Below are 14668 nucleotides of genomic sequence, written 5' to 3'. Positions count from 1 at the left end.
ACAATTAGGATTCCAGTAGTATAAGGCTAAATATGAAGTTCTGTTTAACTCTAGTGTGAAGAATTCATGGTTCGATCCTAGAAGAGGTCAGATTGAGATGAATATACCATTTCGTCCCATTAGTTCCATATAATGTAATTAACTTAATGATCACCATTTACTAAATACTAAATTTTGTTCGCTTATATTCAATGGTTGCAATTAAATGTGCTATAGGAAAATTGATCCCTATTCACTTTATCTCTTTTGTCGTGAAGTTTCCGGAATACACACAAGAGAAGCGGAGAGGAAAATCAACTGGTTAGACATTGGCTCCTGGGCAGCAACTGTATCCAGTTAGAGATGATAAAAGATTCTCTGGAAGGAAAAATATAGAGAGGGAGCGTCAAAGCTAAAATTTTAGCTATAGACCTTAGTGCATGAAAACTTCTAAGTTTGCTGAAATTTTACGTAATAATAATGGCAAATACCAATCCTCCTGGTTGCGTCTTAAGTTATAGATTTCAAGAGGTGTTTCCATCTGTAAGTCCTCGACTTTTCTCAGTGAAATCTGCAATGGTAGGCCAATAATTGTCTTCACTTGTCCATAATCCAATGATCTCTTGACTTTATTTTTCCCTCTGCGATGGTCTTTTCTAGATTTTCTCCACATCGCCTCACAATACATCACTCTCCTCCTCTCCCCAAAATACTCTTTAAACATACCTTCTGTATGTGCAAAGAGAGGCGTTATTTTTTTTCAGCTCTTTGAATAGGGTTCTTTTAGTCGTCAATTATACCTATAGTCAGTGATAATTAAAGAGAAAGATGCGAGGCGAATAAATTGAGGACGATCTCCGATCATCCTCAACAAGAACTAAAACTAAAAAAAAAAAAGGACACTCGGTTCTTGCTGAGATTGAAGATTAAAGCTTTGAACAACACTGGGATGGTTGTTGACAATATAAATAACAGAAACGAATAAATATTAATCACGTCAAATGTACTTAAGTATTATAATTAAGGTTTTAGTTTAAAATACGTAACATTAAGATTGAAGAAGTATGAAAGAAGTGGGTAGAGAAGGAGACTGAATCTGGGAGCTTCCGTTCACTATGTCACTTCCCATGTGATCTTGTAGAAAATTTCAGAATCAAATAAGATATATACCAATATTAAGATACTTAGTAGCCCTCCTCAATGGTCGAGCTGGATAACGCGCGCGCGCTCATTTGGTGCACTTGTTCCCAATGGAAAAACATTGAAATATTTGAACGCATAACACTGGTTCAGATTCCAACTTAAACTGTAGGGCCATGTCTCAAATTGCCTCGACTTTGGAAGGAGATGCTAAACTTCAATAAGCAGCAAACAATCGGGACAATTAATATGAGTAAATAATGTTATATATAGATGGCAACACTCAATATATATATATGTTCCTATATTCAAAAACCTCTTACAAAAACGCTAGACTCTCCACCTTAGCAGATTAAGCCGTCAGTCAGCAGGACTGGAAAATCAATGTCTGTAGGAGAATTTGTTTCAGGTGGTTGGTTCAACGTGTGTATAACTGTGGTAGACAGAGGGAGACTAGGTTGGAAATTTTGTAGCAACAATGTGGCAGAGAGAGAGAGAGAGAGAGAGGTAGCAAGTAAAAAATTAGAGGGGCGGCAATGTAACGGGGAGAAAAGAGCAACAGTACCCCTTTGCCCCCGTCATCCTATTTCCATTCATCTTTTTCTCTTCCCTCCTTTTCCCATTCTCGTCCCCTTTATTCTGACAGTACTCAGTCATTCTTCATCTCTCTCTCTCTCTCTCTTTCTGCAATATCACCCTTACCATGCTGCCACTGTTAGCCTGATTTTTTTTTCTGCTGTCAACACAGTTCAGTGAGCTTTCTAACATTATATCGAACAGTAAAAGCAACACAGAGCAGAACAGAACAGAATATTCGGAAAATCAAACAATAGCTTCCGGTTCCGGTACGTGGGTATTGATGAGTGCATAATAAGTCGATGAAAGAGCACATAGGATAAAATAAAAGAAAGAAGAGGAAACAATGATAAAGTGACAGGAAGGCAGAGGAAAAGGGAGAGACCTAACTATGTGTGAGAGTGGCAGAATGAAGCAAAAATGTATTTTTTTTAATAGTTTGGTAACTATGCTTTCAAATTCAAGACAATATACGTACTTCTACTAATAGTAATATGATGTATTCATTTATTGTGAACAACTGCAAAGTGTCATACTAATAGAAACAGTAGTAGAAACACTTGACACACTAGCACCTTAGTGGTTATGTGGTTAGCATACACACCTTTGTCAACGAGAGAACCGAGTTCAACTCTCAGTGAGAGTTCGTGTCATTCGCATCTCACGTTAAACTATAGATCCAAGTCTCATACAATCGTAGCATTGAAAGCAATGTGGAACTTCAAAACATGAATATATCCCTCAACTGAAAACAAAAAATGATGTATAACACATAGCCTACGTATAACGGAAGTTGGAACACACTCGGATTTCTTTAATATTGATGTATTGATCACTCTTTCAAATACGTTGAAGTCAAAATGATGGTCCTGATGTGGATTTCTTCCACTTTTTCATTTAGAAAAATATAAGAAACGTTGTTAAAGGAAACAAAATGGCAATTTTGCAGTCGCTCAGGTCCAATTTAAAGAGAAAAAACTATTATAATCTCTAATGGTTAATATTACTCTCATAAACTCTATTCTTTTTTTTTCTTTTCTTAAAAAGAGAAAATTTAATAAACCAATTACATTTGTCAATATCGATTGTATATTAAAAAAAAGTCGCGTACCTCCGCATTAATGCGAGATTTCCTTTGTAGTCGTAACTGTAAAATCAACTCAATAAAAACATTTATTTGTCTACTTAATTCTGCTCTTTAGATGTCTAACGAATCTTTGTTTCCATTGCAAAAGGCAATAATATTTCATGCTCTAGATATATTCTTATTGGGTTGGTATTAACTTTAGTCTTTTAGGCGTATTGTCGGAGCGAATTCTGTCGGGGAATTTGAAGCTTAAAATACATAAAACGATAATCATGCCTGTTGTTCTATATGGTTGCGAAACATGGTCGCTTACTTTGAAAGAAGAACATAGACTGAAAGTATTTGAGAACAAGATCCTGAGACGAATATTTGGACCCAAGAGGAACGGGAATGAGGGAATGGCGGAAACTTCATAACGAGGAACTACATAATTTATACGGTTTACCAAACATTGTTAGGATCATCAAGTTTAGGAGGCTTAGGTGGGCACGTCATGTAGCTAGAATGGAAGAAAGTAGAAACGCTTTCAAAGTCTTGACTGGAAGACCCATAGGAAAACGACCATTAGGAAGGCTTAGGCGCAGATGGGAGGACAAAATTAAGATGGATCTCGCAGAGATAGGAATACAAAGTAGAAACTGGATCCAGTTGGCTAAGGATAGAAGTCAGTGGAGAGCCTTTGTGAACGCGGCATTGAACCTCCGGATTCCATAAGCCATAGCGTTAATTAGTTAGGTGTATTAGAATGTATTATTCCATTTTAAACTTGAATGACCAAAAAGTAAACTAAATGATAATTTTAGTGGACGTTCTTAATGGTTATTTCATGTATTTGTAAGTACATACCTTGTTTAGATTGCTTACAAAGCTGAAAAGTTTCAAGTCGTTACATTTCTCATAGCATATGGATGCACGAAATAAAGTATTTCAGAATTCTAACCTGTATAGTAATAATAATGTTATTTTCATTTTAGAGTGATAGCAGCAGTCTAAAGTAAAAATTCTGGTGCAGTATTCAAGGATCTAGTTCATACCAAAATCGTTTAGAAACTGTCATTCCAAAATTTTAACTGCCGAATCTCTTAGAGATGCTCACACCTGAAAATCAGTAAAGGATGTTCCCACAAGCCTACGGAAACTGGTAGATAAGGTTGATGCCTATGAGGAATAATAACACTTATACCCATATGAACTTTCAACACTCTAGCCAAGTCTATTATTTCACCCTGCAATGTAGAACTTTTGTACTAAAATAAATGAGTTATTAATAGCGAGTACTTTCTCACGCATTCTTTAATTTTCTCTATCTAAGAATAGCAAATCGGGTATTTTTTCCCAAGTTAATAACAGCACATCAGCCATGTGTACATGGAAGATCGTCGGGATCGTAATACAGCAAATTATGGATGCGTTAAAATATTGAATAATATTTATGATGAAGTGGATACTTTCAACACATGTAAATAACACATGTAAACACATGTAAACACAATATTAACACATGTAAACCATATTCACGAAGAAATTAAATGTCGGCTAAAAGCAGGGAATTCGTGTTATTATTCACTTCAAAATCTGTTCTTTCGAGGAATTTGAAGCTTAAAATATATAAAACGATAATCGTGCCTGTTGTTCTGTATGATTGCGAAACATGGTTGGTAACTCGGAAGGAAGAATATAGATTGAAAGTATTTGAGAACAAGATCCTGAGATGGATATTTGGACCCAAGAGAAACGGGAATGGGGAATGGTGGAAACTTCATAAGGAGGAACTTCATAATTTATACGGTTTACCCAACATTGTTAGGATCAACAAATCTAGGAGGCTCAGGTGGGCAGGTCATGTAGCCAGGATGGAAGAAAGTAGGAACGCTTTCAATGTCTTAACTGGAAGACCAACCGGAAACACCATTAGGAAGACCTAGGCGCAGAGGGAAGGACAATATTAAGATGGATCTCGCAGAAATAGGAATACAAAGTAGAAACTGGATCCAATTGGCTAAGGATAGAAGTCAGTGGAGGGCTTTTGTGAACGCGGGATTAAACCTCCGGGTTCCATAGGCCATAGAGTTAGTTAGTTAATATCAGCCATCTGAAACATTCAAAATATTAATTTTAGTCGCTGTTTCGAGAGCAGCATGCCTCCTAATCACATACAAACTTAATTTTGTCTCTGTTCGGGCATATAAGGTAAATGAGGATGTGTTGATATTCGTTGGTTGTTTTGGAGTGCAACGTTTATATGCAGCACCGAGATACATTTTAATACTGTATCTGAATCCCATTCATTAAATTTCATTTCTAGTACACTAAACGATGTTACCACTACTAGTATACAAAGTATTTTTAAACTTCGTTCTGAACTACAAAGAAACCAATGTAAATAACTTTTTAACTGGTGAGTGTAAAAACAACGCAAGCACGTAGCCAAGGGGTGGGTCCAGGGGTCCGTACCCCCCCTTTGGATCCAGAAATGAAAAATATTAAGGAAGGATGAAACAAAAAGAAACGAGAAAAAGATGAATCAGTGTCAAAAATATAAAGATACACGCAAGCGTTTGATTACTCTTTCTTATGAGGGGATTTGTGTGGAGGAAACGGGGGGGAAGGGGTTAAGTTGAAAATGGATATTATTGTAACGAAGCATTCTGAATTCCATCTATCTCCATGATAATCCTATGGACTACAAATGACGATATATAAACCGGTTCGATAAGATAGAGTCTCAGGTAGAACTTAAGAAATGCCCAGAATCACCAATAATTTGAGACATTTTGAAGTTCGGGGTAACAGTAATCCATTTTATACGTCTTTACTGCCGAAAGAGATCTCGTTGCTATACTTACTAACATATCCTCATTTTATTGTCCTCACAAACCAATATGGGTATGTTGCCAGTAAAATAGTTTAGATTGATCGATCCCCTGGTGTGTGACCACAGCATTTGATGTCACCCCCCCCCCCCTTCTCAAATTACGAAATCCTGGTTAACGAACGAATATATGTTGCCAGTAAAATAGTTTAGAATGATCGAGCCCTGGTGTGATAACTACAGTATTTCGTCACGGACCCCCCCCCTATTGCGAAATCCTAGCTACGTGCCTGAACAACGTAATTCGAAACCTTTCAACACTGTTTTTCTTTGTATGTTTGTGTGTGTGTAATTAGGCTTGATTACGGTCGTCACACAATATTAAAAGGAACTATATTAGACTTGTGAACAATAAAATACAGGCGAATACGTTCCTATCAACTTAGTGTTATTAACGAAAAGAAGGTTGAAGTGAAATACCAGCACCCTTATTGAAATAAAATTCTAGTTAAACGTCCTACGATTACGCTCTTTACGCTAAAGGATACGTGCGAGTAATGAAAGTGAATCATAACGGAATATTTAGTGAAACGAAAATGTTGGATGGAATTCCGAGAAAATCTACACAAACTATATTATCCACCACACCACTGTTACTATTTTATCATGTTTGTTGTCCAATTCCATGTTTATGAGGTGGGCTTAGATTCCACATCTTTCATTTCCTGAAATATATATATAGATAGATAGATAGATATAGATATAGATATATTGAATTCAATTGATGAAAATGATTGTTAGCATTGGATTCAGCAGCAAAAGAAACAGAGAAAAAGAAGGTGTTTCATGGCAGACCGTATACAAGGTGGGAGAAAAATAAGGGCAAAGTGCGAAGATAGAACGAAGAAAATATCTAGAAATGCCATGTTCATTTTGAAAGGAGTAGAGGGATCGAGGTCAAATGTTGAATATGAGGAACGAATGTAGAGCTCCACTGAATAAGCGTAATGTGAATCAAGGGGACGTCTGAAAAACCGCTATGTTGGAATTAGCACAAGAAGAATATACGCAAAAGGGAACATGTGACGCACACCCTCTACTGAAATCAATATTGGCCAATACAGTTTGACACCTCTATTTAATGCAACTGTTATGGACCTTACGAATGATTGTGTAGTTGAATCAAAAATTAAGACAACAGTGGGTATATTTGAAAAGCAATAAAGATGGACAATTCGGCTCGTCACAGCTGTCGTTGGTATTGATATTGAAGCACTAGTAGACAGGTGTCATGATTGCATCAGGTGCTATTTGCAAATATCCAGTTTTGTAGAAAGCATATCTAATCATAGCTTGGAACCTCGATGCTATAAACTGGAATTAAAAGAACGATTGCAAGTTAATGAAGTTGTCCCATTGTCATATTTTGAAGTCAGATGACAGACGAACAGTATTTGTTATGTATTTTACGAAATTCTTATAAGGACGGAAGAACAACACATACAGTAATTGTATGAGTGACGTGCAACCATCAGGAATAAGGAGTCAGGTAAGTTATTGTCCGGTTTCTGCAACTCTTCATCTTTATTGGTTCTCCATGAATCAACAAGGAGCAACAGTTGTATTTGCCCTATAGAAGGCAAGAAAACGTCAGTCATGAACTCTTAGGTTCTCCATGGTCATATTTACACATTTACCAACATACGAAGCAGTGGCGGATCTAGCCTGGGGCCTAGGTCCCCCAGTTTTTTGAGTAACAAAAATAATTTAAGCTAAATATTCTTGAAAATTTATAGTAAACTCATGATATACCTATCATAGTCTGAGGGGTGGCTGGCCCTCCCAGGTTTCCAACTTATAGATCAGTCTCTGATATGAACGAATATTAGGTAGATTAGGACATTTTTGGCTGGAAAATGGCCACTTGAAAGATACAATTGTACTCATTAATTTCCCATCCACAGAAACAGCAGGATAACCCATATATAAATGGGTAGAGCTGATGTAGATCCAACCAGCGTATATTCCCTTCTCACCTTGGAATGACAAAGTTCGTCCAACGGCTTTGTCGAAACGGCTTTGGTCAGCATTGAAAACTTGTGAGGGAAGAAACTTGTGTTGTGCAATCACTTGCTTCGTTCCTGTGACGAATTCATCTGCTAATATCCGCCTCTGCTCGTCGTCCTGCAGAACTGATTTACCAACTTTGTATGTAATACACCTGCACACAATCTTGTTTCTTTTCTGAATCCTGTAAAGCCAGTATGTTGAAGCCTTGAAAGGAATGACCAATCCGAGCTCTTGGTTCACCTGCAACGCCCACATTCGGATGGTACGATTGTGCACAATCGTATTTATCGCATGGCCAGAAATAAATCTTTAACCCGTTTGTTAATTTCCTTCGTTGGACTCTCCTTCAACTTTGCATCCTCGTATTTATAAACTACCAAAAATCGGTGCTGCAGCCTTTTATATTGGGAGGTAACCGATGATTGCATCTGATGCTTCCCTCCTTTTACAACCACAAGAGGGGTGTCTTTTGGCTGATATGTCCAAAACTGGTAAGCTTGTTCTAGGTACGCATCATCTACCTTCTCGGACTTCAAACGCTTTACTGGTTATGGCTCGTTGCTGGCATTGTCGGTATCATCGGATTGCTCGTACCCATTGCCACCTGACTTGATATCGTCACAGTCCAATGTGTCAATATTCTCTTCTTTGAATTCACTGCGTTCGAGCTGGCGTCGAATTTGTTCGAACATTTTATTGACCTCCCATTCTTTACATCCTCTCGATATCATTTCATTGTAGCGAATTTGGAGGGAATTGTTTAAATGGCATTTCTTCTAACTCATTTAACATATTCACAGCAGAAATCTTTCATCTTAAAGAGGATACTGTGGGAATATTAGCTAAGGGAACAGTCCGTTTATATTGTCAAGCGGGGATTTAAACTCCCCCGTCAATCCGTGCCGTATGTCTGTTATAAATTATTTGAGCTAAAATAAACGTTTTGTTATCAGCAGTTGAATGCAAACACAGTGGATACGGGGAATGGTGACTCAGTGGTAGAGCGTTTATCTCTGGTGTATGAGGCTCCTGGTAAGATCTCCAGAAAAGTAAGTTTGTGGTGGACAACTTTGTGTTCGTGGGGTTTTCTCATTTCCTTCCACATTATCATTCCATCAATTATTCCATCATCATTCACTTGCCTTAATCATTAGTCTCCCTTAGCCTAAAGGGCGTAATCGTAGGATGTAAAACTAAAGGAATTCAAAGATTTGGAAGCGTAGTGGCACGAGGAGAGGGCACTGTTAGGAGACAAACAAGAACAAATGAAATTTGCTGTTTAATAGTGGATTTCTTTGCAAATTCAGTAAATAAATGAATAATCTTTTTCGATATGAGAAGAAACTTATCAATTACTACTGACGAGTAACGACATGCTTCCTAGTGCCAAAAAAAACTAGTTTTTCTAAATTTTCTCGAAAATTACACATTAGAATTTGTCCTGAAACATCTAATTTGTTCTTTTCGATACGGTCTACAAATTGATATGTCTTATATTTTGATAACATTATAGTTGAACAAAAGTTTAGTTTAAGAGTTAATAATAATAATAATAATAATAATAATAATAATAATAATAATAATAATAATAATAATAATTTTGGGCTACAACTCATTATCTGTGCCGCGTACTGTCTTGTTGATTCTGTCATAATGAAAAACCTAATGAAGATATACTTCAGTATCCCAGTGGCGTATTTTTTGGGCTACCGGACCTATCGCCGGTAGCCCTAGAATATTACATAATAAAGTTATTATAATATAAACTAATTTATATTGATAATTTTACACTTTTGTATCTTCTTTCAATGATACAAGCTTAAGAACTTTATGAATTTAGATACATCCACTAGTTTCTGTCTACGCAGTCTGTTTCGCTTCTTAAGAGATCGATGTGACAAGTTAGCAGAAACCTCTTCTCTAGTTACTCCAGCAAGAATCGTACTTATCAGCTCATTCCTGTCGCTCCACGCCCCCAACTCCTCCCACAGCGTGCGAACAGGCTGCCAGGTAACACCAGTTTGCGCTAGAGAAATCGGTTTCTTGGGTATGAGCGAAGAGTTAAAGGGAAGTCAAATGAGTAATGACAATGCATTTTTGGAAGACTCGGGGAATTGCCCCGACATATTGAGCCTCGTTCCGTAGCGGTTTGCGTTAACGCAACGCAAATTTTGTGTTTTACAGTATTTTACGATAGTCAGTATAGGTCTTATGTATACTTGTTTCATTATTTGCGTTACGTTACGAAGGCTCTTACACACTAAGGCTCCTTCATTGGCTAATTACCTATTTCAGTGTTCTTTATTACTAGCACAACTTCCACTTATTCTAGTGAGTAGGGTTACAACCTATAAAAACCAAATGTAGAGACACATCATGCAGCAAATGAAGGTTCAATCGTTTTTCAGGAATAGCTAATAAGATAATAAAAGTCGTTTAGTGAAGAACAAATCATGTTTATTTACTTGATAAAAGGAAAATGTATTGTAAGGTTTTCTCTTGTTTTAAAGATTGTATAATAACGTGAAAACTACGTGCCAATAATAATAATAATAATAATAATAATAATAATAATAATAATAATAATAATAATAATAATAATAATAATAATAATAATAATAATAATAATAATAATAGTCACCAACTTCATCAATATACATCAAAGTCGGGATATTTTAAAGTCGCAATAGAGCCATTCCAAAGTCAGGATTGTCTAGTCAAAATCGGGACGGTGGTAAGTGATGTACAAATTATGGTAACTCTTGTAGGTAAATGAAAGAGCTATAAATAAATTAAAGAAACGAATAGTACAATAGAGTGGTTACAGAAGCAAGCTTAAAAGTGAATGAAAGACTGTGAAGGTAATTTTCAAATAAAATTTGAAAGTATTTTTTTCGAGTGTAGCAGTGTGTAAAATAAATAAAAAATAAAAATACGGGTGTAAAATAAATAAAAAAATAAAAAAATAAAAAGTGTAAAGTAGCGTGAGAGGAGGCAATTGAATTTGTTGTGCTTTGAAGTAGGGCTCTGTTTAAGTGTAAAAATTTAAATCAAGTTAATAAATTGTTTACTTCTGTTGTGACATTGAGGATGAAAGAATGGCAGATCAAGTTTCAGGAGGGGTTTCTATTGGCAATTACTGTATTATAGAAAGTTTATTAAATATACAGTCGTTCATAGTTATAACGAAAAACTAGAAATTGTGAAAATGGCAAGACCAACTCCTGAGTTAAATTTATCTAAGTATTTAAAAGAAGAACACCGTGAGTACACACGTCATTTTACATTATGTTCGTATGATAAGTTTAATTGGTTGTGTGGTAGCTCTAAGTTGTCTAAGATATTTTGTTGGTTCTATTTGTTATTCAGTAATGTAAATAGGTAAGTAATTAATTTATAGCAATATTATTTGCAAATTACTACCTATTTTTTATGCATTATTCTTATTCTTGTCTGTTTGTTTGATAGAAATGCACGTTTGCAGCAGCACCAAGGCTACATGAGACATGAACCGACAGGGTAAGGTAGAATCTGATACATCGTAATGTATTCAACTCTCTCCCAAAGAAAATTCAATCCGGGACCATGTGTAGCAAGGGCGCGCGCGCTAGCAACTAGACCAGTATGGAGGATATACGCCTAACTAGGTCCCAAGCAATTATTAATTACTCCGAGGAGGGAGAGCTCGTATTATTATTATTATTATTATTATTATTATTATTATTATTATTATTATTATTATTATTATTATTATTATTATTAATGTACAAATGTTATAAAGGATAGCGGTAGCCCAAGCCACCAAACCAGTATACTCCATTGCAGTATGAGTTTTGACTTATATGTAGCGCTGTTATTATACAGTATACTTCAGTATTAGTTTTGACTTAATAGGTAGCATAGTTATTCCACAGTATACTTTAGTATCAGTTGTTGCTTAATAGGTAGTGTAATTATTGTAAAGTATACTTCAGCATAAGTTTTTGCTTAATGGGTTGCGTGGTTTATCAGTTTTGAATTAATACGTAGTGTGATTATTGTACAGTGTACTTCAGCATCAGATTTTGCTTAATAGGAAGTGTGGTTATTGTAGAGTATACTTCAGTATCAATTTTGATTTAATAGCTATCACAGTTATTGAACAGTATACTTGAGTATCAGTTTTGACTTAATAGGTAGTGTGGTTACTGTAAAATATACTTCAGCATCAGTTTTTGCTTAATGAGTAGCGTGGTTTATCAGTTTTGACTTAATAGGTAGTGTGATTGATGTACAGTATACATCAACATCAGTTTTTGGATCAAAAGATCCAATATATTTCAGGCAAAAATTTTCTTGTAGGCCTTATATCTCGAGAACTACATAGAGTGTAGCCACACCAAGACTATCAAATTACTCAGCACGATGTGCTTATTCCGTAAAAAATACCAACACTCGATTTAAGGACCGTTCAAAAATTTTGTTGTCCCTGATCCTAATATTCAATATATTTCATACAATCAAACATTTTTTGTACGCCCCATATTTAGAGAACTACATATAGTGTAGCCAAAACATTTACTCAGTACGATGTGCTTATTCCGTAAAAAATACGAAAACTTGATTTAGGGATCGTCCAAAAATTTTGTGGTCTCTGATCAAAAAAATCAATATATTTCATACAATCAAACATTTTTTGTACGCCCCATATTTAGAGAACTAAATGTAGTGTAGCCAAAACATTTACTCAGTATGATGTCCTTATTCTGTAAAAAATATGAAAACTCAATTAAGGGGAATTTTAAAACTTTTGTGACGCTTGATCCAAAAAATTCAATATATTTCATTCAATCAAACGTTTTCTTGTACGCCTTATATCTGGAGAACTACATATAGTGTAGCCAAAACAAAACTATTACTTAACTCAGTATGATGTCCTAATTCCGTAAAAGAAATATGAAAACTCGATTTAGGAACCATTCAAAAATTTTGTGCATCTGATCCAAAAAATCAATATACTTCATAGAATCAAACATTTTCTTGTACGCCTTATATTTGGAGAACTACATATAGTATAGCCAAAACAAAACTAACAATTTACTCAGTATGATGTCCTTATTCCGTAAAAAATATGAAAACTCGATTAACGGCTTTTCAAAACTTTTGTGGCACCTGATCCAAAAAAAATTCAATATATTTCATACAATCAAACATTTTCTTGTACGCCTTATATCTGGAGCCATATAGTGTAGCTAAAACAAAACTGACAATTTACTCAGAATGATGTGCTTATTCCGTAAAAAATATGAAAACTTGATTTAGGGATCGTCCAAAAATTTTGTGGTCCCTGATCAAAAAAAATCAACATATTTTATACAATCAAACATTTTCTTGTACTCCCCATATTTTGAGAACTACATATAGTATAGTCAAAACATTTACTCAGTATGATGTGCTTGTTCCGCAAAAAATATGAAAACCCGATTTAGGAGCCGTTCCAAACTTTTGTGGCCCCTGATCCGAAAACTAATTATTGGCCAAGACCGCAATCTTTTGATGCATTTTTTGGATTATTCCTAATATTCTTGATACTTAATATGTAACGTATTTACTGTACAGTATATTTCAGTATTAGTTTTGAGTTAGTAGATAGTGTGGTTATTGTACAGTACGAAAGTTTAAGGTTGTAGAGAAACTAGATTTCCTGAGAAACTGCAATTGAGGATTTATACTTTGCTCATATCATTTCATTCAACTCAAGGAGTTCCATTAGGTAATTGCTATATGCCTCATGTTTAGATAGTTTTTTTAGCTGTTTTACGAATAATATTGTAGAAGTATTATAGTTAAAAGAATTATATATATATATTACGCATCTCACAATTCATGTGAATGGACTACAGAAAAGTATGCAGCTTGCATTACAAACATGTATAAGTTCGAAATTAACAGAACGTGGCTAAATCGACACACAGGGGGAAAAGCCAATAAAATCAATAAAGAATTTGTTTTATAACTTTGCTTTATTTTAAAACTGTATTTAAAAGATTTCAGAATATGCAGTAGCTTTCATGAAAACCATTAGATACTGTATATGTGTAACAACCAAATGTCCGTTTTTTAAATAAAAAAAGAAACTTAGATATTTTAAGTACGTATAATAACCTACATACTTTGGCTTATTTTTCATAGTTTACGTCACTAGATTTTACTAAAGTTATAAGGTACTATTTTTCCTTTTTAATTCATATATCATCACACTGCAACAGTCTTCGTTGTCAGAAGTTACCAGATAATTTAGTGTTTTAATAAAAGGTCTATGCAGCTATGTGCAAAAGTAGAACTGTAAGAAATGAAACTTTGATCTTTCATTCCTCCATATGTGCGATTGACCACATAACTCGGCAGCCAATAATCGATCAACGCTGGTCCAATATCAATCTTATTAGCCCATATTGACATGTTAACGAATTATATTATTTTCTCTAAACTAGTTTTTTTTTTTTGCCCAACACAAGCCTTGGGTTCTCTGTACACTGTCGGATAAAATCATTCTTAATTAAGGTATCATTTTTATCTGTCCTAATAATAATATACATCAAATCATCTTCTGCTTAATTCAGAAAATTACCTCAATTTTCTGTTGCTTTCTTTTAGCATTTTAATTAGCGTTCGTTCGTTCTCTTACAAACATATGAGTATTCGACCCTTCAATTCTTCTCAAACCATCTTTACTTCTTCCAGCAAAACTTTCCACTTCACCAAAAAATAAAAAAAAATGTTCACTAAATTATCAGATATTAGCTATATACTTGCATCCCTTTCTCTGAAACCCGTTTAGTGATCACTTGAAGTAAGGTCAATGGTACCTATAGTTCTGGTCTCATTTCTAAATCACAAATGTTCACCCAAACTTCCTTATGTGTTTGGTTATAAATAGCAGTATTGCTTAGTAGACTGTAAAAGCAGATCCCTTTCCCTGAAACCCGTTTAGTGATTACTTGAAGTAAGGTCAATGGTACGTA

At 35.1% G+C, this 14668-nt stretch overlaps 1 long non-coding RNA gene across 1 annotated transcript in view; it reads right to left on the bottom strand.

Moving 5' to 3' along the window:
• Positions 1-14668, bottom strand: part of LOC145691797 (uncharacterized) — an 802568-nt gene that overhangs the window by 465534 nt on the left and 322366 nt on the right. The window lies entirely within an intron of this gene.

The sequence above is a fragment of the Thermobia domestica genome, chromosome 8, assembly GCF_964235325.1.
Source record: "Thermobia domestica chromosome 8, izTheDome1.hap1.1, whole genome shotgun sequence".
In the NCBI taxonomy this organism is placed as follows: domain Eukaryota; kingdom Metazoa; phylum Arthropoda; class Insecta; order Zygentoma; family Lepismatidae; genus Thermobia; species Thermobia domestica.
Note: the sequence above shows the minus strand (reverse complement) of the source record. Positions and strands in the feature narration are given on the sequence as shown.